The 25023-nt window shown below is 43.4% G+C and overlaps 1 long non-coding RNA gene across 1 annotated transcript in view; it reads left to right on the top strand.

Annotated features, from left to right (window-relative positions):
* The window catches only part of LOC147011798 (uncharacterized), an 82901-nt gene that overhangs the window by 14263 nt on the left and 43615 nt on the right, over positions 1-25023 (top strand). Inside the window, exon 2 of the long non-coding RNA XR_015051663.1 lies at positions 15775-15926. This is a non-coding gene — a long non-coding RNA (uncharacterized LOC147011798). The remainder of the gene's footprint in view (positions 1-15774; positions 15927-25023) is intronic.

Genomic DNA, 25023 nt, shown 5'->3' with positions numbered 1-25023 from the left:
GAAATGTGGCTTTCCCAGGAAAGGTCATGGCAGATAGTGAGACCAAGAAGTTTGAAAGAAAGGACTTCTTGCAGAGGATTGTTGAGAAAGTGGATGGTGGCGGGGGGGGGGGGGTGTTCTAAACGGTCCTTTCGGAGAAACATTGTGAGAGTGTGAGATTTGTCCGGATTGAAAGACATGTTCCACGTGTTGGACCAGTTTGTGATTTTATCCAGATCTGCAGTGAGTGAAGAAGCTGCTGCTTTCTGGTCTGAGGGATGACTTATGGTACGGCAGAGGGTGGAGTCGTCAGCATAGAGATATAGAGGATTTTCCAGACAGTTGGAGAGATCGTTGATGAAAACCAGAAAAAGAACAGGGCCCAGAACGCTACCTTGAGGAACTCCAGCCTGGACAGGAAGAGGGGATGAAATAACTCCATTTAGGGCCACACGTTGATTGCGACAGGAGAGGAACTCTGTGAGCCATGAGTGGAGATGGCCTTGGATACCATGGGAAGAGAGTTTGGTGAGTAGGGCAGGGTGCCAGACCATGTCAAAAGCATGTGATATATCCAGGGATACGGCTCGGATTTCCTGTCTGGCATTGAGGACTTCCATCCATTGTTGGGAGAGCAGAAGCAGCATATCCAGGGTCGAATGACCTGGTCTGAAACCAAATTGATGATGAGAAATCAAACCATTGGAGAAGAGGAAGGATTTGATGTCTGAAGCGATGATGGATTCTATAACCTTGCTGATGATTGGGAGAAGGCTGATTGGTCTGTAGTTGCAGGGTTCTGATTTTGCAACTTTTTGTGCAGGGCAGTGATATTTGCTGATTTCCAAGCAGATGGCAGATGACCTTGAGGTAATGAGAGGGTGAATAGATCAGAGAGAGGGTGAGCAAGAGCAGAAGAGCAGGCTTTGAGGACACGTGGGCTGATGCCGTCTGGATCGGTTGCAGAATCTGAGTCGAGGTTTGACAGCAAGCTCTCCACCTTGTCAGGAGAAAAGGATACAGAGTCCAGGGACAGTTGGGTGCGACTGGGTAAGGTGGGTAGAGAAAGTGATGGGTTTTGGACACAAGATTTAGCTGCAAACACCGAGTTTAGGCATTCAGCTTTTTCACGTGCGGTATCCGCAGTGCGGCCATTTGAGGTAAGGGAAGGGATGGAGGGGGAACATACACCAGAAACAGATTTGCTTAGATGCCGCCAGGATTTTGAGGAAGGAGAGAGGGTTGAGAGTTCAGACTTGAGATGAGAAAGATGTTGTTTTCTGGCTCTCCTGAGGGTAGATACACACTTGTCCCAAGCTTGATGGAAGGAACTGAGATTGCCCTCAGTTGGGTTTGCTTTCCAGAAGGCAAAGGCAAGTTGTTTTAGGTCAACTGCCTCACCACAAGCTTCAGTGAACCAAGGGCGGGAGGAAGGGGAGGACAAGTGCACACGAGAGCGGATAAATCTGTGCATGAGGGAGAGCAAGTTTCTTTGAAAGAATTCCCAGGATGAGTTGATATTGGAGAAAGTAGCGATAGGAGACCAGTCTATAAGTTTGAGGGCTGCTTGCAGACCCTGCCAGTCAGCTTGCGTGAAATGCCAGACTTGATGGCGGTGAGGTGGTTCTCTAATAATAGCCAGAGAGATGTCTACTTTGACAAGGACGTGGTCAGAAGAACCGATTGGAGCGGAGGGAAGAGCAGCTGATAGTCAGGGAAATTTGTCAAAATCAGATCCAGAAGAGATGGAGTACCATTGGTTAAGATCCAGGTCAGGAAGTTGACCGATTGAGTCAGTCCCAATGAGTCCCAGAAAGCTTTTGCTGAGGTGCCATGAGAGGTGAGAGAGGTACCCACACCTAGCCAACTGGCATGATGACAATTGAAGTCACCACATATGAGGAAGAGAGAGTTTGGATGAGAAGATGGAAGTTGGTCCATGTTTTCGGATAGTGAGGTGTAGATGGAGTCATCACTGTTCGGTGGACGGTACAGTACACATATAAACATGAGGTGGGAGTGGAGGGGAAGCCGAAGCCAGAGGTATTCCTGGGGGTGTGGGGGAGTGAGAGCAGTGCATGGAGAGTGAGGAATAGAGTCTTTGATGAAGAGAGCAACTCCTCCACCACGATGAGGATCAGGTCTGTCATACCAGAGGAGGGAGTAACCGTGGAGAGATACTTGGGAGTCAGGCACGTCTTGGTGGAGGAAAGTTTCTGTTCGGCAGATTATGTCTGGTTTGTCAGTGGCAACCTGTACGGAAAGATCTGAAAGGTTTGAGCGAAGTCCCCAGATATTTTAAGTCCACACTGTTGATGAAGAGGGAGTGGAGGAGGCTTTGGGTGGAGGGGGGGGGGGGGGGTAGGACAAGGGACGAGGAGGGTAGGTAAGGAGGGTTGTTGAAAGAGTGTGGGGGATTGCAGAATAGCTAGGGGAGGGGGCCGGATGAGAGGAGAAAAGGCTCTGTGGTACTGGGGAGAGAGGGGGACAAGAGAGGCGGAAGAAGGCAGTTGAGGATTTGAGGAGGTGGAGTGAAGAGATGGAGGTGAGAGGGCAGTGGAAGGAGGCAGCTTTGTGGATGAGAGGGGGGGGGAAACTTTGAGAAGGATGAGTGAGGGGATGAATGGTTGGAGAAAGGTGAGGAGGAAGTTTTTGAGGGAGGTGAGAGAAGACGGAGAAGAGTGGGATGGTGCTTTGAGAGTGAGAGGTGAGAGGGGTGAGTTGGCACTGAAGTTGGAAAAAAACAATGGTTGATGGAAAGCGAACATTCATAGCAAACTGGGGTTTAAAAAAGTTTTAGGTCGGATGAGATTTTACACAGTTATTGATGGATGCAATAAAGGCGAATCCAGAGAATGGAGAGAAGAAACGCTGTAACAGTTGGATATTTTAGGCAAGGTATGAAGGAAAGGTCAAATTGAGAGCAGTCTGTTTAAATAGTTGAAGAGTAGTGCATTATGATACAGTAAAATGTACCACACATGTGAAGGAGGAATATGAAGCACTATAAGAGGTCATTTTTATTATTAATGTTTGAGAGAGTTTTCAACAGATTAGGTCATGGAAGTGTTGTCGAAAAAAATTGAGGAAGAAGGGGAGGAAGAAGATGAAGAAGAAGAGGAGGCAGAATAATAAGAGGAAGAAGAAGAAAAGGAAGAAGAAGAATCGAGAGTCGTGAGTGAGGAAGGAGAAAGGTAGCGTTTTTTTGTTGTTTGTTTTTGATTTAAGATAAGAAATAGAGTGATTAGTTGGGAGGGATGGGGGACATTAGGGAAGTGGGGAAGATATAAATTGAAGGTAATGGAGAGAAAAAACAAAACACGATCGTACACCAAGGAGAACCGGTAGGCCTCAAGGGTAGGCCTCAAGAGTAGGCCTAAAGTGTCTGGTAAGACAAAGTGGACAAAATCTCACAAAATAGCACGATTTTTGAAATAAAACCGAACTAGGAACACAGTAACATGTAAGTGAGTGAATAAACAGTTAAAAACGGGACAGATAACGACCGGAACCTTAACTTTGATATAGTCAGCAGAAAGCCCTGAAGGAGACCTGTCGACGCTCAAAACCCGGAACCGGAAGTCAACCTTTCACTGTAAAACAATAATACATTTATATAGATATTTCAGGGAGATGTTAACAAACATTAATCTTTATAAACAGCTGCGTGTGATGGGTGGAAAAAAATTTGGCTCGGTAACTTGAAAAACACTTTAATACAGCAAACGGCTTCAAAATCGGACGTTATTTCACAAAAACTCACTCAGGATGATGGAGCACGAACCACTCGCTCAGGATGACACATCAGGAACCACTCACACAGGATGACGGAGCACGAACCACGCATGCAGAATGACAGCATGAACCCCACACGGCCACACACAGGATGACGGAGCATGAACCACTCACTCAGGATGATAGAGCACGAACCACTCGCTCAGGGTGACAGATCAGGAACCACTCACACAGGATGACGGAGCACGGACCACACACGCAAGATGACGGAGCATGAACCACTCACTCGGGATGACGGAGCACGAACGACATGCTTAGGATGATGGAGCACTAACCACTCGCTTAGGATGATGGAGCACGAACCACTCGCTCAGGATGACAGATCACGAACCACTCACACAGGATGACGGAGCATGAACCACACACGAAGGATGGTGGAACATGAACCACACACGAAGGATGATGGAACATGAACCGCTTGCTCAGGATGACAGCAACATTTTCTTTTTAATCGCTAGGTTCTATATAAAACTTGGTGGGATAATTTAAAACCCACGCTATCTACCTGGCAAAGGCCTGCCTGCATGCATGCTTGCACACGCAGCGGCCTTTGCACCCCTCCCGTTGGATCACTCTGAGTCTGATTTGTACATGCTACACTATGGGGAGTAGTTTAAAATTTAGAACTAATTCGTCAGTCCTTAACAGTCCTCTTAACAGAGGGGTAGGAGTGGGATAGAGAGGGAGAGGGTGGGAGAGAGGGGAAGAGGAGAGGAAAGGGAGGGAGAAGGGAGGGGTCGGAAAGAGAGAGGGAGTGGGGTCAGAGAGAGGGCATGGGCAAATCCAGGAATTGGGTAAGGGGGGTTTCCAAATAACAGAAAATTATAAATTTTCCAAATAATTTCCAAATTAATTACTCTGAGCTGTTTGTGGTTTATTGTTTATAAGGTACTGTATTGATACAGTTTTTTCTGAGGCGTCTGGCCTTTTTTGTGGCACACTTTCGTGGGAGAAGCAGTTCTGGGTGACCAGGGAACCCCTGGGTTTGCCACTGTAATGGTAAATATTTTTTGTTGGGAGGGGGGGGTTCCGGGCAACCAGGAAACCCCCCTGGATTTGCCACTGGAGGCAGTGGGGTGGGAGAGAGAAGGATGGAAGAGGGAGAGAGAGGGAGAGAGGAGGGAGAATGAGGGATAGGGGTGGGAGAGAGAGAGAGAGTTTGGAGCGGAACGGAGAAAGAGAGCTCGGGAGAGGGAGGGGCGAGGGGGAGAGAGGAAGAGAGAGAGAGAGATAGTGGTGAGAGAGCGGGAGAGGGAGAAGGAGAAGGAGAAGGAGAGGGAGAATTCTGGCAGATGTGACGTTCAGTTTAACATCCATCCAAGAGATGGCACACACATTGATGAATCACCCTGCTTGTGAAAACACTGGGGTGACGGTTTATATAACTGGGTCTGGATTTGAACCCAGGCAAGACACCTTAGAGCTAGAATGCAGACCTCTCGGCTATCCTGTCATGATGTCGTGATTCATTGCTTTGCAACAACTCATAACATTTTTAACCTCCGCCATCGAAGATGGACGGAGGTTACTGTTTTCACCCCTGTCTGTTGGTTTGTCTGTTTGTTACTTACGAAATCTAAAGATTTCGGAAGTATATTGATGCCTTCCGTTTCTGTTTGTTTGTTTGTTTGTTTGTAGGCACGATAACTCGAGAACAGAAGAAGCTACCAATGTCAAATTACACCACGTGATTCAGGAGGGTGATGGCTAGTGCTGATTAGATTTTGGTCAAAATCGGTCAAAGGTCAAGGTCACAGTGAGGTCAAACATCCAAAACATTCGATTTTTGATGGTTTGGTACAGAATCATCGTAGAAACTTTTGGTTTGCGTCGCTACCTTCTCTCGAGACAGCTTTTATTAGACAAGGTCAGAGGTCAAGTTGACGATTTCGTAAGTCCCAGTCTATGACTGCTTGTTTGTTTGTTTGTTAATTTGTTTGTTTGTTTGTTTGTAGGCACGATAACTCGAGAACAGAAGAAGCTACCAAGGTCAAATTACACCATGTGATTCAGGAGGCTGATGGCTAATATTGATTAGATTTTGGTGAAAATCGTTCAAAGGTCAAGGTCACTGTGAGGTCAAATATTCGATTTTTGATGGTTTGGTACAGATAACTCGAGAAGGGAAGAAGCCACCAATGTCAAATTACACCACGTGATTCAGGAGGGGGATGGCTCGTACTGATTAGATATTGGTCAAAATCGGTCAAAAGTCAAGGTCACAGTGAGGTCAAACATCCAAAAATTGATAACTCGAGAACGGAAGAATCTTCGATTGTCAAATTACACCACGTGATTCAGGAGGGTGGTGGCTAGCGCTGATTAGATTTTGGTCAAAATCGGTCAAAGGTCAAGGTCACAATGAGGTCAAACATCCAAAACATTCGATTTTTGATGGTTTGGTACAGAATCATCGTATAAACTTATGGTTTACGTCGCTACCTTCTCGAGAGACAGCTTTTATTAGACAAGGTCAGAGGTCAAGTTGACGATTTCGTAAGTACCAGTCTATGACTGCTTGTTTGTTTGTTTGTTTGTTTGTTACTTACGAAATCTAAAGATTTCGTAAGTATGTTGATGACTTCCGTTTGTTTATTTGTATGTTTGTTTGTTTGCTTGATTGTTTGTAGGCACGATAACTTGAGAACGGAAGAAGCTACCAATGTCAAATTACACCACGTGATTCAGGAGCGTGGTGGCTAGTGCTGATTAGATATTGGTCAAAATCGGTCAAAGGTCAAGGTCACAGTGAGGTCAAACATCCAAAACATTCGATTTTTGATGGTTTGGTAAAGAATCATCGGAGAAACTTCTGGTTTGCGTCGCTACCTTCACTTGAGACAGCTTTTATAAGACAACGTCAGAGGTCAAGTTGAGGATTTCGTAAGTATCACTCTATGACTGCTTGTTTGTTTGTTTGTTTGTAGGCACGAGAACTCGAGAATGGAAGAAGCTACCAATGTCAAATTAAACCACGTGATTCAGGAGGGTGACGGATAGTGCTGATTAGATTTTGCTCAAAATCGGTCAAAGGTCAAGATCACAGTGAGGTCAAATATTCGATTTTTGATGGTTTGCTGCAGATAACTCGAGAAGGGAAGAAGCTAGCAATGTCAAATTACAGCACATGATTCAGGAGGGTGATGGCGAGTGCTGATTAGATTTTGGTCAAAATCGGTTAATGGTCAAGGTCACAGTGAGGTCAAACATTCGATTTTTGATGGTTTGGAACAGAATCATCGTAGAAACTTCTGGTTTGCATTGCTACCTTCTCTCGAGACAGCTTTTATGAGAGAAGGTCAGAGGTCAAGTTGACGATTTCGTAAGTACCAGTCTCTGACTCCTTGTTTGTTTGTTACTTTCGAAATCTAAAGATTTCGGAAGTATATTGATGCCTTCCATTTCTGTTTGTTTGTTTGTTTGTTTGTTTGTGGGCACGATAACTCGAGAACAGAAGAAGCTACCAATGTCAAATTAGAGCAAGTGATTCAGGAGGGTGATGGCTAGTGCTGATTAGATTTTGGTCAAAATCGGTCAAAGGTCAAGGTCACGGTGAGGTCAAATATTCGATTTTTGATGGTTTGGTACAGATAACTCGAGAACGGAAGAAGCCACCAATGTCAAATTACACCATGTGATTCAGGAGGCTGATGTATAGTGCTGGTTAGATTTTGGTCAAAATCGGTCAAAGGTCAAGGTCACAGTGAGGTCAAACATCCAAAAAATGATAACTCGAGAACGGAAGAAGCTTCCAATGTCAATTTACACCATGTGATTCAGGAGGGTGATGGCGAGCGCTGATTAGATTTGGTCAAAATCGGTCAAAGGTCAAGGTCACAGTGAGGTCAAACATTCAAAACATCCGATTTTTGATGGTTTGGTAAAGAATCATCGTAGAAACTTCTGGTTTGCATCGCTACCTTCACTCAAGACAGCTTTTATAAGACAATGTCAGAGGTCAAGTTGAGGATTTCGTAAGTACCACTCTATGACTGCTTGTTTGTTTGTTTGTTTGTTTGTAGGCACGAGAACTCGAGAACGGAAGAAGCTACCAATGTCAAATTAAACCACGTGATTCAAGAGGGTGACGGATAGTGCTGATTAGATTTTTCTCAAAATTGGTCAAAGGTCAAGGTCACAATGAGGTCAAATATTCGATTTTTGATGGTTTGGTGCAGATAACTCGAGAAGGGAAGGAGCTACCAATGTCAAATTACACCACATGATTCAGGAGCGTGATGGGGAGTGTTGATTCGATTTTGGTCAAAATCGGTCAACGGTCAAAGTCACAGTGAGGTCAAACATTCGATTTTTGATGGTTTGGAACAGAATCATCGTAGAAACTTCTGGTTTGCGTTGCAACCTTCTCTCGAGACAGCTTTTATTAGAGAACGTCAGAGGTCAAGTTGACGATTTCGTAAGTACCAGTCTCTGACTCCTTGTTTGTTTGTTACTTTCGAAATCTAAAGATTTCGGAAGTATATTGATGCCTTCCATTTCTGTTTGTTTGTTTGTTTGTTTGTGGGCACGATAACTCGAGAACGGAAGAAGCTACCAATGTCAAATTACACCACTTGATTCAGGAGAGTGATGGCTCGTGCTGATTAGAATTTGGTCAAAATCGGTCAAAGGTCAAGGTCACAGTGAGGTCAAATATTCGATTTTTGATGGTTTGGTACAGATAACTCGAGAAGGGAAGAAGCGACCAATGTCAAATTACACCAAGTGATTCAGGAGGGGGATGCCGAGCGCTGATTATATTTTGGTCAAAATCGGTCAAAGGTCAAAGTCACAGTGAGGTCAAACATTCGATTTTTGATGGTTTGGTACAGATAACTTGAGAACGGAAGAAGCTACCAATGCCAAATTAAACCACGTGATTCAGGAGGGTGACGGATAGTGCTGATTAGATTTTGCTCAAAATCGGTCAAAGGTCAAGGTCACAGTGAGGTCAAATATTCGATTTTTGATGGTTTGCTGCAGATAACTCGAGAAGGGAAGAAGCTATCAATGTCAAATTACAGCACATGATTCAGGAGGGTGATGGCGAGTGCTGATTAGATTTTGGTCAAAATCGGTTAATGGTCAAGGTCACAGTGAGGTCAAACATTCGATTTTTGATGGTTTGGAACAGAATCATCGTAGAAACTTCTGGTTTGCATTGCTACCTTCTCTCGAGACAGCTTTTATGAGAGAAGGTCAGAGGTCAAGTTGACGATTTCGTAAGTACCAGTCTCTGACTCCTTGTTTGTTTGTTACTTTCGAAATCTAAAGATTTCGGAAGTATATTGATGCCTTCCATTTCTGTTTGTTTGTTTGTTTGTTTGTGGGCACGATAACTCGAGAACAGAAGAAGCTACCAATGTCAAATTAGAGCACGTGATTCAGGAGGGTGATGGCTAGTGCTGATTAGATTTTGGTCAAAATCGGTCAAAGGTCAAGGTCACGGTGAGGTCAAATATTCGATTTTTGATGGTTTGGTACAGATAACTCGAGAACGGAAGAAGCCACCAATGTCAAATTACACCATGTGATTCAGGAGGCTGATGTATAGTGCTGATTAGATTTGGTCAAAATCGGTCAAAGGTCAAGGTCACAGTGAGGTCAAACATCCAAAACATTCGATTTTTGATGGTTTGGTACAGAATCATCGTATAAACTTATGGTTTGTGTCGCTACCCTCTCGAGCGACAGCTTTTATTGGACAAGGTCAGAGGTCAAGTTGACGATTTCGTAAGTACCAGTCTATGACTGCTTGTTTGTTTGTTTGTTTGTTACTTACGAAATCTAAAGATTTCGTAAGTATATTGATGACTTCCGTTTGTTTATTTGTATGTTTGTTTCTTTGCTTGATTGTTTGTAGGCACGATAACTCGAGAACGGAAGAAGCTTCCAATGTCAAATTACACCAGGTGATTCAGTAGGGTGGTGGCTAGCGCTGATTAGATATTGGTCAAAATCGGTCAAAGGTCAAGGTCACAGTGAGGTCAAACATCCAAAACATTCGATTTTTGATAGTTTGGTAAAGAATCATCGTAGAAACTTCTGGTTTGCGTTGCCACCTTCACTCGAGACAGCTTTTATAAGACAACGTCAGAGGTCAAGTTGAGGATTTTGTAAGTACCACTCTATGATCGCTTGTTTGTTTGTTTGTTTGTAGGCACGAGAACTCTAGAACGGAATAAGCTACCAATGTCAAATTACACCACGTGATTCAGGAGGGTGACGGATAGTGCTGATTAGATTTTGGTCAAAATCGGTCAAAGGTCAAGGTCACAGTGAGGTCAAATATTCGATTTTTGATGGTTTGGTGCAGATAACTCGAACGGAAGAAGCTACCAATGTCAAATTACACCATATGATTCAGGAGGGTGATGGCGAGTACTGATTAGATTTTGGTCAAAATTGGTCAACGGTCAAGGTCACAGTGAGGTCAAACATTCGATTTTTGATGGTTTGGAACAGAATCATCGAAGAAACTTCTGGTTTGCATTGCTACCTTCTCTCGAGACAGCTTTTATTAGAGAAGGTCAGAGGTCAAGTTGACGATTTCGTAAGTACCAGTCTCTGACTCCTTGTTTGTTTGATACTTTCGAAATCTCAAGATTTCGTAAGTATGTTGATGCCTTCCATTTCTGTTTGTTTGTTTGTTTGTTTGTTTGTTTGTGGGCACGATAATTCAAGAAGGGAAGATGCTACCAACGTCAAATTACACCACTTGATTCAGGAGGGTGATGGCTCGTGCTGATTAGATTTTGGTCAAAATCGGTCAAAGGTCAAGGTCACGGTGTGGTCAAATATTCGATTTTTGATGGTTTGGTACAGATAACTCGAGAACGGAAGAAGATACCAATGTCAAATTACACCACCTGATTCAGGAGGGTGATGGCTAGTGCTGATTAGATTTTGGTCAAAATCGGTCAAAGGTCAAGGTCACAGTAAGGTAAAATATTAGATTTTTGATGGTTTGGTACAGATAACTCTAGAACGGAAGAAGCTTCCAATGTCAAATTACACCACGTGGTTCAGGAGGGTGATGGCTAGTGCTGATTAGATTTTGTTCAAAATGGGTCAACGGTCAAGGTCACAGTGAGGTCAAACATTCGATTTTTGATGGTTTGGAACAGAATCATCGTAGAAACTTCTGGTTTGCGTTGCTACCTTCTCTCAAGACAGCTTTTATTAGAGAAGGTCAGACGTCAAGTTGACGATTTCGTAAGTACCAGTCTCTGACTGCTTGTTTGTTTGTTACTTTCGAAATCTCAAGATTTCGTGAGTATATTGATGCCTTCCGTTTCTGTTTGTTTGTTTGTTTGTTTGTGGGCACGATAATTCAAGAAGGGAAGATGCTACCAATTTAAAATTACACCACGTGTTTCAGGAGGGTGATGGCTAGTGCTGATTAGATTTTGAACGATATCGGTGAAAGGTCAAGGTCACAGTAAGGTCAAATATTTGATTTTTGATGGTTTGGTACAGATAACTCGAGAACGGAAGAAGCTTCCAATATCAAATTACACCACGTGATTCAAGAAGGTGATCGCTAGCGCTGATTAGATTTTGGTCAAAATCGGTCAAAGGTCAAGGTCACAGTGAGGTCAAACATCCAAAACATTCGATTTTTGATGGTTTGGTAAAGAATCATCGTAGAAACTTCTGGTTTGCGTCGCTACCTTCTCTCGAGACAGCTTTTATTAGACAAGGTCAGAGGTCAAGTTGACGATTTCGTAATTACCAGTCTATGACTGCTTGTTTGTTTGTTTGTTTGTAGGCACGATAACTCGAGAACGGAAGAATCTACCAATGTCAAATTACACCACGTGATTCAGGAGGTTGATGGCTCATGCTGATTAGATTTTGGTCAAAATAGGTCAAAGGTCAAGGTCACAGTGAGGTCAAACATAATTCCGTAAATTTACGTGGAGAAATGGAGTATTTTTGCTTCGCTCGACATTACGAGTTCATTTTAACTTCGATTTTAATTTTGTCTTCGGTTTTTGCGATCGCTTAGGACGCTTAAAACTCGGTTGTAGAAATTCTCATCAAAATCGGATGTTTTGGAGACGTTTTAAGATTGTATAAAAAATATTTCACTCGACGCATCACGGGTCGTCCCATGATGCAGTGCGCTCGAGCAGACGCGTCGTTGAGTGACGTTAAGGAATAATATAATTGCATGGAGAAATGGAGATTTTTGCTTCGGTCGACGTTACGATTTTTGATGGTTTGATACAGAATCATCGTAGAAACTTCTGGTTTGCGTCGCTACCTTCTCAAGAGACAGCTTTTATTAGACAAGGTCAGAGGTCAAGTTGACGATTTCGTAAGTACCAGTCTATGACTGCTTGTTTGTTTGTTTGTTTGTTTGTTTGTTTGTTTGTTTGTGAACAGTATTACTGAAAAACTCCTGGACGGATTTCGACGAAACCGCTATGGCGGCCATTTTGAAAAAATGTTTGAATTTTTGTTTTTGCATTTCTTCATGTTTTAAGTGATTTCCAACCAAAAAAAAATATATATATATTTGTTAGAAAAAAAAAATTTGCAACTTTTTTTCAAAAAAACTTCGATTTTATTTGAAAAATATTGGATTTTTTTTGCATTTCTACATGTTTTAAGTGATTTCCAACCCCCCGCCCCCCCAAAAGAATTTGTTGGAGAAAAAACAAATTTGCAACTTTTTTTTTCAAAAAAAATTCGATTTTATTTTTTGGCATTTCTATATGCGCGTCGATCTAGTTTAGTTTATTCAATCGTGGTTCAGTAGAGTCTGATCCGTTTTGACCTACAATGAATAGGATATCAGGTTCACTTAAGTGACCCAGCAGTATTGGCGGCGGAGGTTTTGCACCCTACCGAGCGCTCCTCCTCTAGTTTACTCATTGTAATCATCAAATTTATTTTTCCTTCCTCATTCTGAAAATGTCCCCACAGAAATCTGCCCTATGGTATCTGACATGAATATTAAGTTAAGCATTTAGTTTGAACAATCATTTGTGCCCAATTAATTATAAAGGTGTCCGTGTTAAAAGCCCCCCTCCCTTTTCCTGTCATTAAGCCTGGTGTTGCCTTAATGGCTCGAGTAGGGACATGGGGATCCTCGGGTCCTGAGTTCAAATCCTGCTCGGCCGTTGAATCAATAACAGGTGGGGTTGACTCTGCCTGTCATCCTTCCGAAGTCGGCAAAATGAGTGCCAGCATACTGGTATCCTGTGTCGGAGTGGAGTGGCAATCAAGGATTGTACGCAATAGCCCAGGAGACTGCTTGGGCAGCACCAACGCTCTTCACAGAGTATGGTCCCAATGGATGGATTCCCCATCATTGAGGAAGAAGCGGAACCTTGACCTTCAGTGTTTGAGCGGTTCCTGCTTTGTAAAGCTCATAATTGATTTACTTGGTTGTAAAACTAATATAAGGCCAACGTAGCAGTTCGACATTAAAGTATGGTATTAATCCAGTGTATCAGAAACTTTCCCTGTCCTTGGATCGACTGGAGACAACTCCAGAAACTTGTCCCGTGCAAGCAATTACGTTGAACGACCACCAAAGGCCGTGTAATCAATCCCTCTTCATCTCGATATTTCCACATCACTGCCCTCTATTCGCTCGTGTCCCCAGGAAAGAGTAAAACAAACTGCGCCTTCCTTCCCCACCGCTTAAATGGAGGATATTGGGGGGGGGGGAGGGCTCAATTTTATCAGTACTCAAACAACACCAGAGTCGAACCGATTAAGACTGTGTCTAATTTTCATAAAAGCGAATGAATCCGTTCCGTTTGTTGATGGCAGATCTGGGGTTTCGGGCCTCGACTCTCGGGGCCTGTTTAAATTCACATCGTCATTCCATGGGTCCTCAAGGCCGTTTCCCTTTAATACCGCCCGAGGTGTTGTGGTGCAGTCAATTTGGCAAGCACTGGGTGTGGATGCTCCGAGCCATCGTTTTGTCCCGATTATCGCCTGTGGAGCACCTGAGCCTCTAATTGGGGACACGTGACATCTGCTGCAGAGTGATCGAACCAATCACGGACCACGGTGTAATCACTGCATCAAGGAACACTACTGTACCCAGTGCTGGATTAACCATTAGGCAGACAAGGAGCATGTGCCTTCGGGCCAGCCAAAAATTCGGGCCAAAAATTATTTTCACATTAAATATTTGTCTTTTTTTGTATTAAATATTTTGTTCTTGAATCAGTTCATCTTTTGTCTGGGGTCCATTTCCATGAGCCCGAGATCTAATTTTAAATTTTCAGGCCATTCTCTAAAATTTCAGAATGTGCCTTCGGGCCAGCCAGGGCTTAATCCGGCACTGACTGTACCGTACTCCTTTGTGGGTAACGTGCCATGGATCGGTAATAACCGGGCATTAACAAACTCGTCCACAACATTCTTATGGTCCATCATGAAATAGGTGTCTGTACACATCATGGACTTGAAAGATCAGTTTATAGACTTCAGGTGATCAGAGAACTGACATTGAAAATGTAGCACAGGTAATCAGCTCGGTTATACATCCAGTAAGACTTTTTAAGAGTCGTATAATTAATGGTTTATGGTTTAATGTTAACACCCTCAGGGCAATTCTACTGGGTTTATGGTTTAATCTTAATGCCCTTAGGGCATTTTCGGATGGGTTTATGGTTTAATGTTAACGCCCTCAGGGCAATTCATTGGGTTTATGGTTTAATCTTAATGCCCTCAGGGCAATTCGGATGGGTTTGTGGTTTACTCTTAATGCCCTCAGGGCAATTCGGATGTGTTTGTGGTTTAATCTTAACGCCCTCAGGCAATTCGAATGGGTTTATGGTTTTAATGTTAATGCCCTCAGGGCAATTTGAATGGGTGCAATCTTAATGCCCTCAGGGCAATTCTGATGGGTAGTGCGTGAAGATGGAGCGCAGAGCACAAGAGAAGATGATCACGATCACGTTTTAAACTTTGTCCCCTCACATGAAAATAAAAGCACCAAAGCAGTCGATCAGACGAGGTGACGCGAAGTTCATGCAGCGCGTGCCTGTAGGTTTGCATCATTCACTGGCGGCTGTGCCACTGATGCAGTGCCCCTGTTACCCATAAGCTGGTACTCATTTTGCCGACCTCGGAAGGATGACAAGCTGAATCAACACACTTGTTGTTAATTCAACGGAGAGAGAGATAAAGGGTATTGAACTCAAGACCCTAATATCTTCAGCCACCTTAACCGTGAAGCCAAGACCAAGCTTATTTGGGTCAATGATTGGCTGTGAAGCGTCACGTGATTTTATATCAAAACTGTCGGGTGCAACGTTTGTGAAGTGGACCTCCACGTCTTGTGGGTCTCATTGACGTCAGATTTCACGTTCTCTCAACTTTTAGATCCCCACCGAGATCATGAGCGGTTTCCGAGCGAGATAAATAGATTCTGAAAATTTGACCAATTTCTGGGATTTGCTTGAAAAGGGTATTTTATCATCTCGAGAGGATTAAATACTGGAACCGCCAAACGTCAGGTAGCCACATAAGGAGTGAGAGTAGATGTTCAAAAATGGTGAAACAGATCAAGGTCGACGAGCAGAGTGAACAGACCACCGACATCATGAGTGCTCTGACATGCAAGCTTGAAAATTAAATCTGATGAATGATTCTATGTGCAGTGTGTTTGTGAAATCCAAACAGTCTACCTGGATATACAAGCAGGCTCACCCATCACAACACAACAAACAAACAGACAGACAGACAGACAGACACCACCTTTCAAGGTCACCACCGACTCGCAAACACTTGATCATGTTCAGTTCACCTTGAGCGCATTTGCTTTCAGTTTTAAATAATTGCTTTTTTTGTTTATTAAACTACGGATACAATCCCATTGTGTGTACGTACACACATTGTATGATTGAACGGTACAAATTACCAAAAGTACCAAATAATAATTTTCATTACTTCGATTCCCCTTGTGTTGTCAGGTACGTTCATGAAAGTTCTGAAGCTTTTGTCATGTTTGGCTTTGTTTCTCCGTAGAAATTGCGAGTAAAGTGAAGATCTCACCATCACCATCATTGCTGGGGTTGATAGGATGGCTTCAACTCGAGTTATGGACACACGCTTCGAAGCTATCTAGCCTGGATTCGAATCCCGACCCGGCTCTAAACTGTCGTCCCGGTATTTCACAGGTAGGGTCATTCATCAGTGTGTGTGTGTGTGCGTGTGTGTGTGTGTGTGTGTGTGTGTGTGTGTGTGTGTGTGTGTGTGTGTGTGTGTGTGTGTGTGTGTGTGTGTGCTGTCCCTCGGGTGGATGCTAAACGGGTCTCCCGTCTTTCAGCATTAGTTGGTGGACTCTAAAGATCCCACGGTGTCCTTTGCAAAGAGTAGTTGAACTATCACTGGCACCATAAACAAATTACAAATTCCCACCTCATCAGCAGAGGGCTGCTGGTTTGGTGGGAATTGCATCAGTGGCACAGCAGTACCCTCAGCCAAGGAGGCTGTCCTGCAGCCTTGCACTGCATCAGAACGAAGAAGAAAAATAAGACTATCATTGGAACTCAGATAGATTATTTTTGCATAATTTCTCTCCCAGTTTTCAATATTTTAGTGGCCCTAAGCCGAACCTGAAATAAAATCTGTCCCTATCCAGAGCTATAACCCCAAAACTATCTTTTTCCATATCCCTGGAGCTAACGGATATCCAAAACCTATTCCGATTCCAAACTCTATCCCGAACCCAAAACCTACCCCCATCCCTCAAACAAAACCCATCCCTATCCCTTATCCCTATTCCTTATTGGGAAGTCGATCTAGTCGGAAAAAAAAAAATTCAAAAATTTTTTTTTTGAAATTTGTTCTACCCTTATTATCACTTTTTCCGTCGATATGTTTGTCCGTCTGTCTGTCTGTCCCTCTGTTCGGTCCAGTGCTCCGTTAATACAATGGCGATTTCGATGAAACTTGGTTGGTAGGTTCATACCATGACCGAGTTGTGTGCAAATGAAAAACCGTTGCTATGGACACCACCGTTGCCTAGCAACGGGACTTTGAATTTTTTGAAAAATCATAAAAAAGTTTATTTTTTCGAAAATCAAAAATCGGGCCATGAGCGACTGTGGGCAGTACATTCAGCCATATTGTGAAAAATTTGCAGCCAGATCCTATTAAAGCTGTCGGAGGAGATAGACTTTGAATGAACCCTGGTCGAAAACAATAAAAAAACGAAGTTCGTTATATCTCAGAGACTATGAGTCAGATATACATGAAACTGGTATGGTAGGTTCATGGTATGTCCTAGTTATGTGTGAGAAAGAACCCTTGCTATGGACCCCTCCGTTACCTTGCAATGGCCGAAAAACCTCTAAATGTGGGGGTATTTTAACGCAAAAACAATCTGCAGCATTAACCCTTGAAACTAGAATAATGAATTTTCTTGTGCTTAATCCTCAGGTTATTCCCCATCGAACGGGCTCATCGTGTCAGGTTCTATTGGGTAGTCGACGACCCATGTCCGCCTACCGGCTTGTCCTAAACCTTATCCCTATCTCTAGCCAAAATCACAAAACGTTCCCCATCCTTTTCCCTAACTTAAAACTGATTCAGAATCTGACGTCAGGCCGTCAGGCCCCGAGGGGGGATAAGGCGAATAGGAGGGAAGGGCTGAATAGATACAACATATCTATCTATAATTCCAGCAATCTGTGTGTGTGTGTGTGTGTGTGTGTGTGTGTGTGTGTGTGTGTGTGACCGCTGTTTCTCGACAACCTCTGGTCCGATCTAATTGAAACTTGCCAGGTATATTGCTGGGGACCTGAGGATGTGCCTTTTTAAGGTTTGATATTAATTGGACAAGTGCTTCCCAAGTTATGGCCATTTATTTACCAAACCAATGGGAAGACACGTTGTTGCATGGGCGTGGCGGATGGGGAAGGGAAGCACAGCCACGTTCCCCATTACGGGTTACAACGTACGGGCTTACGGAGAGTGATGACTTCGTGTATTCTAATAATTTCTCGATTTCTTATGCGCATTTATAGATAAACACAATGGCCCAAGTTATGATCGTTTTCATATTAGACGGTGTATAAATTTCGGGAACATCAGAGTGCTGGTATGCTCCAAACCAGGAAGTAAATGTTTTCTCTCTCTTCTCTTCTCTTTTTGTTTTTCCTTGCCACAACATTGCGAAAAGGTAAAATACGTTGGCGCTAATTGAATAATTGGTTATTAAAAATAAATTGCGAATAATCGTAACTGCGAATAATATCGAACTTCCGGGTCACGCACGTACGGGCACGTGAGAGCGAAGAAACGGCCTGTGTGGTTTATTTATTTATTTATTATTATTATTATTATTATTATTATTATTATTATTATTATTATTTTTTTTTTTTTTTACGGGCACGTACTAGTTGCATTAAAAATCATAAATTCATCAAACTAATTAATTCAAAACATAAATGTCCAAAACTCTAAAATTCTGATCAACAAATCCGCACTACAAACATGGTGATCAGTGAGTGATATATCCCTTCTCCCTTTCTTAGACATACTCATCGATCAATCATCAATGGCCAAAACCTAAAAAACAAAAAGATTCCAAAATTTGAGCCAAAAAGATTCGAGGGTTTTAACCTCCACTACCGAAGGTGAAGGAGGTGATGTTTTCCCACCTTTCTGCTGGGTCGCCGAAATAGGTGACCCTTATTGTCAGTAATTCTGTCATTGTTTGGATGTTTGTTTGGATGTTTGTTCGTCTGTCATCAGCATAATTGGTAGTAAACGTGGGCGTATTTTGACCAAACTCGCGTGGTAGCTACATCTTATGACCTAGTGCTTTGGAAATTGTGATGGTTGCTAGGGACGCTTTGGTGCCCTAGCAACAACCGAAAAACCTTCAAAATCGGTACCGTTCACGCAAAATCAATTCCGAAAGCCATTATCCCACATAGTGTTATGAAATTTGGCACGAATGATCTACAGGTGATGGTCTATCAAATATATTCCGGTTTTTGTGATATATGGAATACATTACCCGCAGCGCCCCCTACAATTAGGGTATGCGCGAACATTGGCGAAAATTGAAGGCCCCCTAGCGACCAGGTGAGTGCATCAATACGAATGAAACTTTGCGGGTTCATGGTACTCAATGAGTACTTCAACTTTTCCTCAGGACATATTGACCGATTTCGCTTAGGTCAGGGGTCAAAGTGCAAAAATCGATAATATGCAAGAGCTGGAGGTGCCTTCGTGCCAAATGCTACTCCTCCTAGGGTTATGGTCGGATGGTCATGAAAATTCACACTAATCGTCTGTAATACATTATGCACAAACTATCAAGCCAGATTTTCGATTTAGATCTTTGTTCACCCACCGCACCCCCTCGAACTTTGGGGATTTCCGATTTCAAACCACATTTTCGGTACTTTTCATTCAAATGGATACCGAGTAGTTATCAGGAGATGGAACTGGATGAGATTTGATATGCATAATCTTAAGGTGATTCCCTATCCGCTATATGACATCCATTTTGCTCTATGTCATAGTTTCCATGCTCGGTGACCCATCTCCGCCTACCGGCTTGTTGGGTGGTTGCTGGAGTACCCTTATTTTCACTTTTTCTGTCTCTCTGTATGTATATTTGTTTGTTGGGTGGTCGCTAGAGTACCCTTATTTTCACTTTTTCCGTCTGTCTATATATTTCTATGTATGTATGTATGTTTGTATGTTTTTATGTTTGCATGTTTGTATGTTTGTTTGTATATTTCTATGTAATGGACAGCTCTGGAGGCCAGAGGAGTCAACCGATTTTGATGAAACCTGACAGGAAGGTTCATACCAGGATCTCGTTCTATGCTTTTGAGCAACGGGACTTTGAAAATTTTGAAAAATCCTAAAAAATTAATTTTTTCGAAAATCAAAAATCGGCTTCCAGGCTTTTATGCGCACTATAATCACCATCTTTGTCAAACATTTTCAGCCCGATCTGTCAAAAACTGTATGACTAGTATGCAATTATGTAGCGACCACCCATGTCGCCTGCCGGCTTGTTGGGTGATCGCTTGAGTACCTTTATTTTCACTTTTTCCGTCTGTCTGTGTGTTTGTTTGTATGTCTGTATGTATGTAATGGACAGCTCTGGAGGCCAGAGGAGTCAACCGATTTTGATGAAACTTGACAGGTAGGTTCATACCAGGATCTAGTTCTATGCTTCTGAGCACCGTTGCTATGGACACCACCGTTGCCTAGCAACGGTTTTTTGAAATTTTTGAAAAATTCTAAAAAATATATTTTTTCGAAAATCAAAAATCAGCTTCCAGGCTTTTATGCGCACTATAATCAACCTCTTTGTCAAAAAATTTCAGCCCGATCTGTCAAAAACTGTATGACTAGTATGCAATTATGTCGTGACCACCCATGTCGCCTACCAGCTTGTTGGGTGGTCGCTGGAGTACCCTTATTTTCACTTTTTCCGTGTGTCTGTTTGTATGTATGTTTGTTTGTTTGTATGTAATGGACAGCTCTGGAGGCCAGAGGAGTCAAACGATTTTGATGAAACTTGACAGGTAGGTTCATACCAGGATCTAGTTCTATGCTTCTGAGCACCGTTGCTATGGATACCTCCGTTGCCTAGCAATGGGACTTTGAAATTTTTGAAAAATCCCCAAAAAATTATTTTTTCGAAAATCAAAAATCGGCTTCCAGGCTTTTATGTGCACTATAATCAACCTCTTTGTCAAACCATTTCAGCCCGATCCGTCAAAAACTGTATGACTAGTATGCAATTATGTAGCGACCACCCATGTGGCCTCCCGGCTTGTTGGGTGGTCGCTGGAGTACCCTTATTTTCACTTTTTCCGTCTGTCTGTATGTTTGTATGTTTATATGTTTATACAGTGGGAAGAACAAGTATTTGATACACTGCCGATTTTGCAGGTTTTCTCACTTACAAAGCAGGTAGAGGTCTCTAATTTTTATCATAGGTACACTTCAACTGTGAAAGATGGAATCTTAAATAAAAATCCTGAAAATCACATTGTATGATTTTTAAATAATTAATTTGCATTTTATTGCATGAAATAAGTCTTTGATACATCAGAAAAACAGGACTTAATATTTCGTACAGAAACCTTTGTTTTCAATTACAGAGATCAGACGTTTCCTGTAGTTCTTAACCAGATTTGCACAGACTGCAGCAGGGATTTTGGGCCACTCCTCCATACAGATCTTCTCCAGATCCTTCAGGTTTCGGGGCTGTCGCTGGGCAACACAGACTTTCAGCTCCCTCCAAATATTTTCTATTGGGTTCAAGTCTGGAGACTGGCTCGGCCACTCCAGGACCTTGAGATGCTTCTTACGGAGCCACTCCTTAGTTGCCCTGGTTGTGTGTTTTGGGTCGTTGTCATGCTGGAAGACCCAGCCACGCCCCATCTTCAATGCTCTTGTTGAGGGAAGGAGGTTGTTGGCCAACATCTCACGATACATGGCCCCATCCATCCTCCCCTCAATACGGTGCAGTCGTCCTGTCCCCTTTGCAGAAAAGCATCCCCAAATAATGATGTTTCCACCCCCATGCTCCACGGTTGGGATGGTGTTCTTGGGGTTGTACTCATCCTTCTTCTTCCTCCAAACACGGCGAATGGAGTTTAAACCAAAAAGCTCTATTTTGGTCTCATCAGACCACATGGCCTTCTCCCATTCCTCCTCTGGATCATCCAGATGGTCATTGGCAAACTTCAGACGGGCCTGGACATGCGCTGGCTTGAGCAGAGGGACCTTGCGTACGCTGCAGGATTTTAATCCATGACAGCGAAGTGTGTTACTTGTGGTTTTCTTTGATCCTGTGGTCCCAGCTCTCTTCAGGTCATTGACCAGGTCCTGCCATGTAGTTCTGGGCTGATCCCTCACCTTTCTCATGATCATTGAGGCTCCACGAGGTGAGATCTTGCATGGAGCCCCAGACTGAGGGAGATTGACTGTTATCTTGAACTTCTTCCATTTTCTAATAATTGCGCCAACAGTTGCCTTCTCACCAAGCTGCTTGCCTATTGTCCTGTAGCCCATCCCAGCCTTGTGCAAGTCAACAATTTTGTCCCTGATGTCCTAAGACAGCTCTCTGGTCTTGCCCATTGTGGAGAGGTTGGAGTCTGATTGATTGAGTGAGTGTGGACAGCTGTCTTTTATGCAGATAACGAGTTCAAACAGGTGCAGTTAATCTATCTATAATTCCAGCAATCTGTGTGTGTGTGTGTGTGTGTGTGTGTGTGTGTGTGTGTGTGTGTGTGTGTGTGTGTGTGTGTGAGTGTGACCGCTGTTTCTCGACAACCTCTGGTCCGATCTAATTGAAACTTGCCAGCTATATTGCTGGGGACCTGAGGATGTGCCTTTTCAAGGTTTGATATTAATCGGACAAGTGCTTCCCAAGTTATGGCCATTTATTTACCAAACCAATGACAAGACACGTTGTTGCGTGGGCATGGCCGATGGGGAAGGGAAGCACAGCCACGTTCCCCATTACGGGTTACAACGTACGGGCTTCTGGAGAGTGATGACTTCGTGTATTCTAATAATTTCTCGATTTCTTATGCGCATTTATAGATAAACACAATGGCCCAAGTTATGATCGTTTTCATATTAGACGGTGTATAAATTTCGGGAACATCAGAGTGCTAGTATGCTCCGAACAAGGAAGTAAATTTTCTCTCTCTCTTCTCTTCTCTTTTTGTTTTTCCTTGCAACGACATTGCGAAAAGGTAAAATACGTTGGCGCTAATTGAATAATTGGGTATTAAAAATAAATTGCGAATAATCGTAACTGCGAATAATATCGAACTTCCGGGTCACGCACGTACGGGCACGTGAGAGCGAAGAAACGGCCTGTGTGGTTTATTTATTTATTATTATTATTATTATTATTATTATTATCATTATCATTATTCTTATTTTTTTATGGGCACGTACTAGTACAGGTAATGAGTGGAGAATGGGAGGACTTCTTAAAGACAAAACTAACAGGTCTGTGAGAGCCGGAATTCTTACTGGTTGGTCGATGATGAAATACTTATTTCATGCAATAAAATTCAAATTAATTATTTAAAAAATCATACAATGTGATTTTCAGGATTTTTGTTTTAGATTCCGTCTTTCACAGTTGAAGTGTACCGATGATAAAAATTACAGACCTCTACGTGCTTTGTAAGTGGGAAAACCTGCAAAATCGGCAGTGTATCAAATACTTGTTCTCCCGACTATATGTTTCTTTGTTTTTATGTTTGTTGGGTAGTCGATGTAGTCCGAAAAAAAAACATTTTTTTTTGAGATTTGTTCTACCCTTATTCTTCTTGCTCTATGGGTGCGAGACTTTGACTCTGACCAAGGATCTGAGACGGAGACTTAATTCCTTTGGTACCAGGTCTCTTCGGAGAATCCTTGGCTATCGCTGGTCGGATTTTGTGTTCAACGAGCGGTTGCTGAGAGAGACTCGGATGAAATTTGTTACCTGCATATTCCGTGAGCGTCAGTTGCGGCTGTATGGACATGTGGCTCGTTTTCCTGACGCTGATCCTGCTCACCAGATTCTCTCGGCGAGGGAGTCTCATGAGTGGAGGAGGCCAGTGGGCCGACCACGTGCCTCATGGTTGCAGCAGGTTGACCATCATCTCAAGGAGATGGGGATGGGCCTGGCATCTGCCTGGGGGATGGCCAGATGGAGGCCCCTGGAGTACCGGCGGAAAGTGGACGCAGCGACGTGCTGTTCTGGTACATGCTCCCATACCTGACCTGACCTTATTCTCAGTATTTAAAATGTCGATTTCAGTTAATACAATGGCGATTTCGATGAAACTTGGTTGGTACGTTCATACCATGACCGTGTTGTGTGCAAATGAGAACCATTGCTCTGGACACCACCTGTGCCTAGCAACGGGACTTTGAAATTTTAGAAAAATCATAAATTAATTTTTTCGAAAATCAAAAATCGGGCCACGACCGACTGTGGGCAGTACATTCAGCCATATTGTCAAAAATTTCCAGCCGGATCATATGAAAACTGTCGGAGAAGATAGACTTTGAATGAACCCTGGTCGAAAACAATTAAAAAAACGAAGTTCGTTATATCTCAGAGACTATGGGTCAGATATACATGAAACTGGTATGGTAGGTTCACGGTATGTCCTAGTTATGTGTGAGAAAGAACCGTTGCTATGCAACGGCCGAAAAACCTCTAAATGTGGGGGTATTTTAACGAAAAAACAACCTGCAGCATTAACCCTTGAAGCTGGAATCATGAATTTTCTTGTGCTTAATCCTCAGCTCATTCCCCATCGAACGGGCCCATCACGTCAGGTTCTATTGGGTAGTCGACTACCCATGTCCGCCTCCCGGCTTGTTTGTTTGTTTGTATTGTTACGTCTGAGGGGGGGGGGTATGCATTCAAAGGGTAATTAGGATGTTTAATTAGGTATGCCAGGCTGTTCGAGTTGTACCAGGATCTCGATGTAATAAGTAGCAATTCAGTGGTGATAAGTTGTCTAGTAAATGTCCATTTCTTCAAGGGGGAAATGATAATTGTCGCGTAATTAGATAGGGAGACGGGTTAGGGTAAGTGTGTCTGCGTAAACCCCTTTTAGTATTCCCTGGAGGCTTGCCGTGACGTCACAGGACAGTGCTGCGGATGGCTCCGCCCCGTGATCACGATTGGCGGAAGGCGACGGCGGAGGGCCAATAAAACGGCTCGATTGGAAGTGACGAGGACTCGAGGATAAAAAGGTTCTGTTCGGGGAAAAGGGGAGGAAGAAGAAGATCGAAAAAGAAAAAGCCGTTTTGGTGGAGGCTGTTGTGCTCGATTGTTGCGCTGGTTCGTTCCTGGATTGATCATGTCTCGTGGCCTTGCTGTGCCTCGTGCCTCACCTCGGTTGGCTCTGGGGTTCTGCTGGCTCGGAGTACGGGGTCGAACGGCGGGCGGACCTGCCTCCCTCTCCTGCTCGCAACTTGGCGCCAGAACTGGCTCCCTGGCGGCTGTGAGTGGACTTGGGCCGACACCAGGAGGTCGACAGCACCAAGGTGTCTCCTGCCCCTGACGAGCGCAACGCCAGCTCGTCCGATGCCAATCCAGGGACTGTTGCATCTACACCACGGGCCAGCCTGACCACCAGGACCAGCTACGTTGTGTGTGTGTGTGTGTGTGTGTGTGTGTGTGTGTGTGTGTGTGTGTGTGTGTGTGTGTGTGTGTGTGTGTGTGTGTGTGTGTGTGTGTGTGTGTGTGTGTGTGTATACCTGGTGCCT

Source organism: Eptatretus burgeri, chromosome 15, assembly GCF_056783735.1.
Source record: "Eptatretus burgeri isolate ZD-2024b chromosome 15, Ebu_testis_v1, whole genome shotgun sequence".
NCBI lineage: Eukaryota > Metazoa > Chordata > Myxini > Myxiniformes > Myxinidae > Eptatretus > Eptatretus burgeri.
Note: the sequence above shows the minus strand (reverse complement) of the source record. Positions and strands in the feature narration are given on the sequence as shown.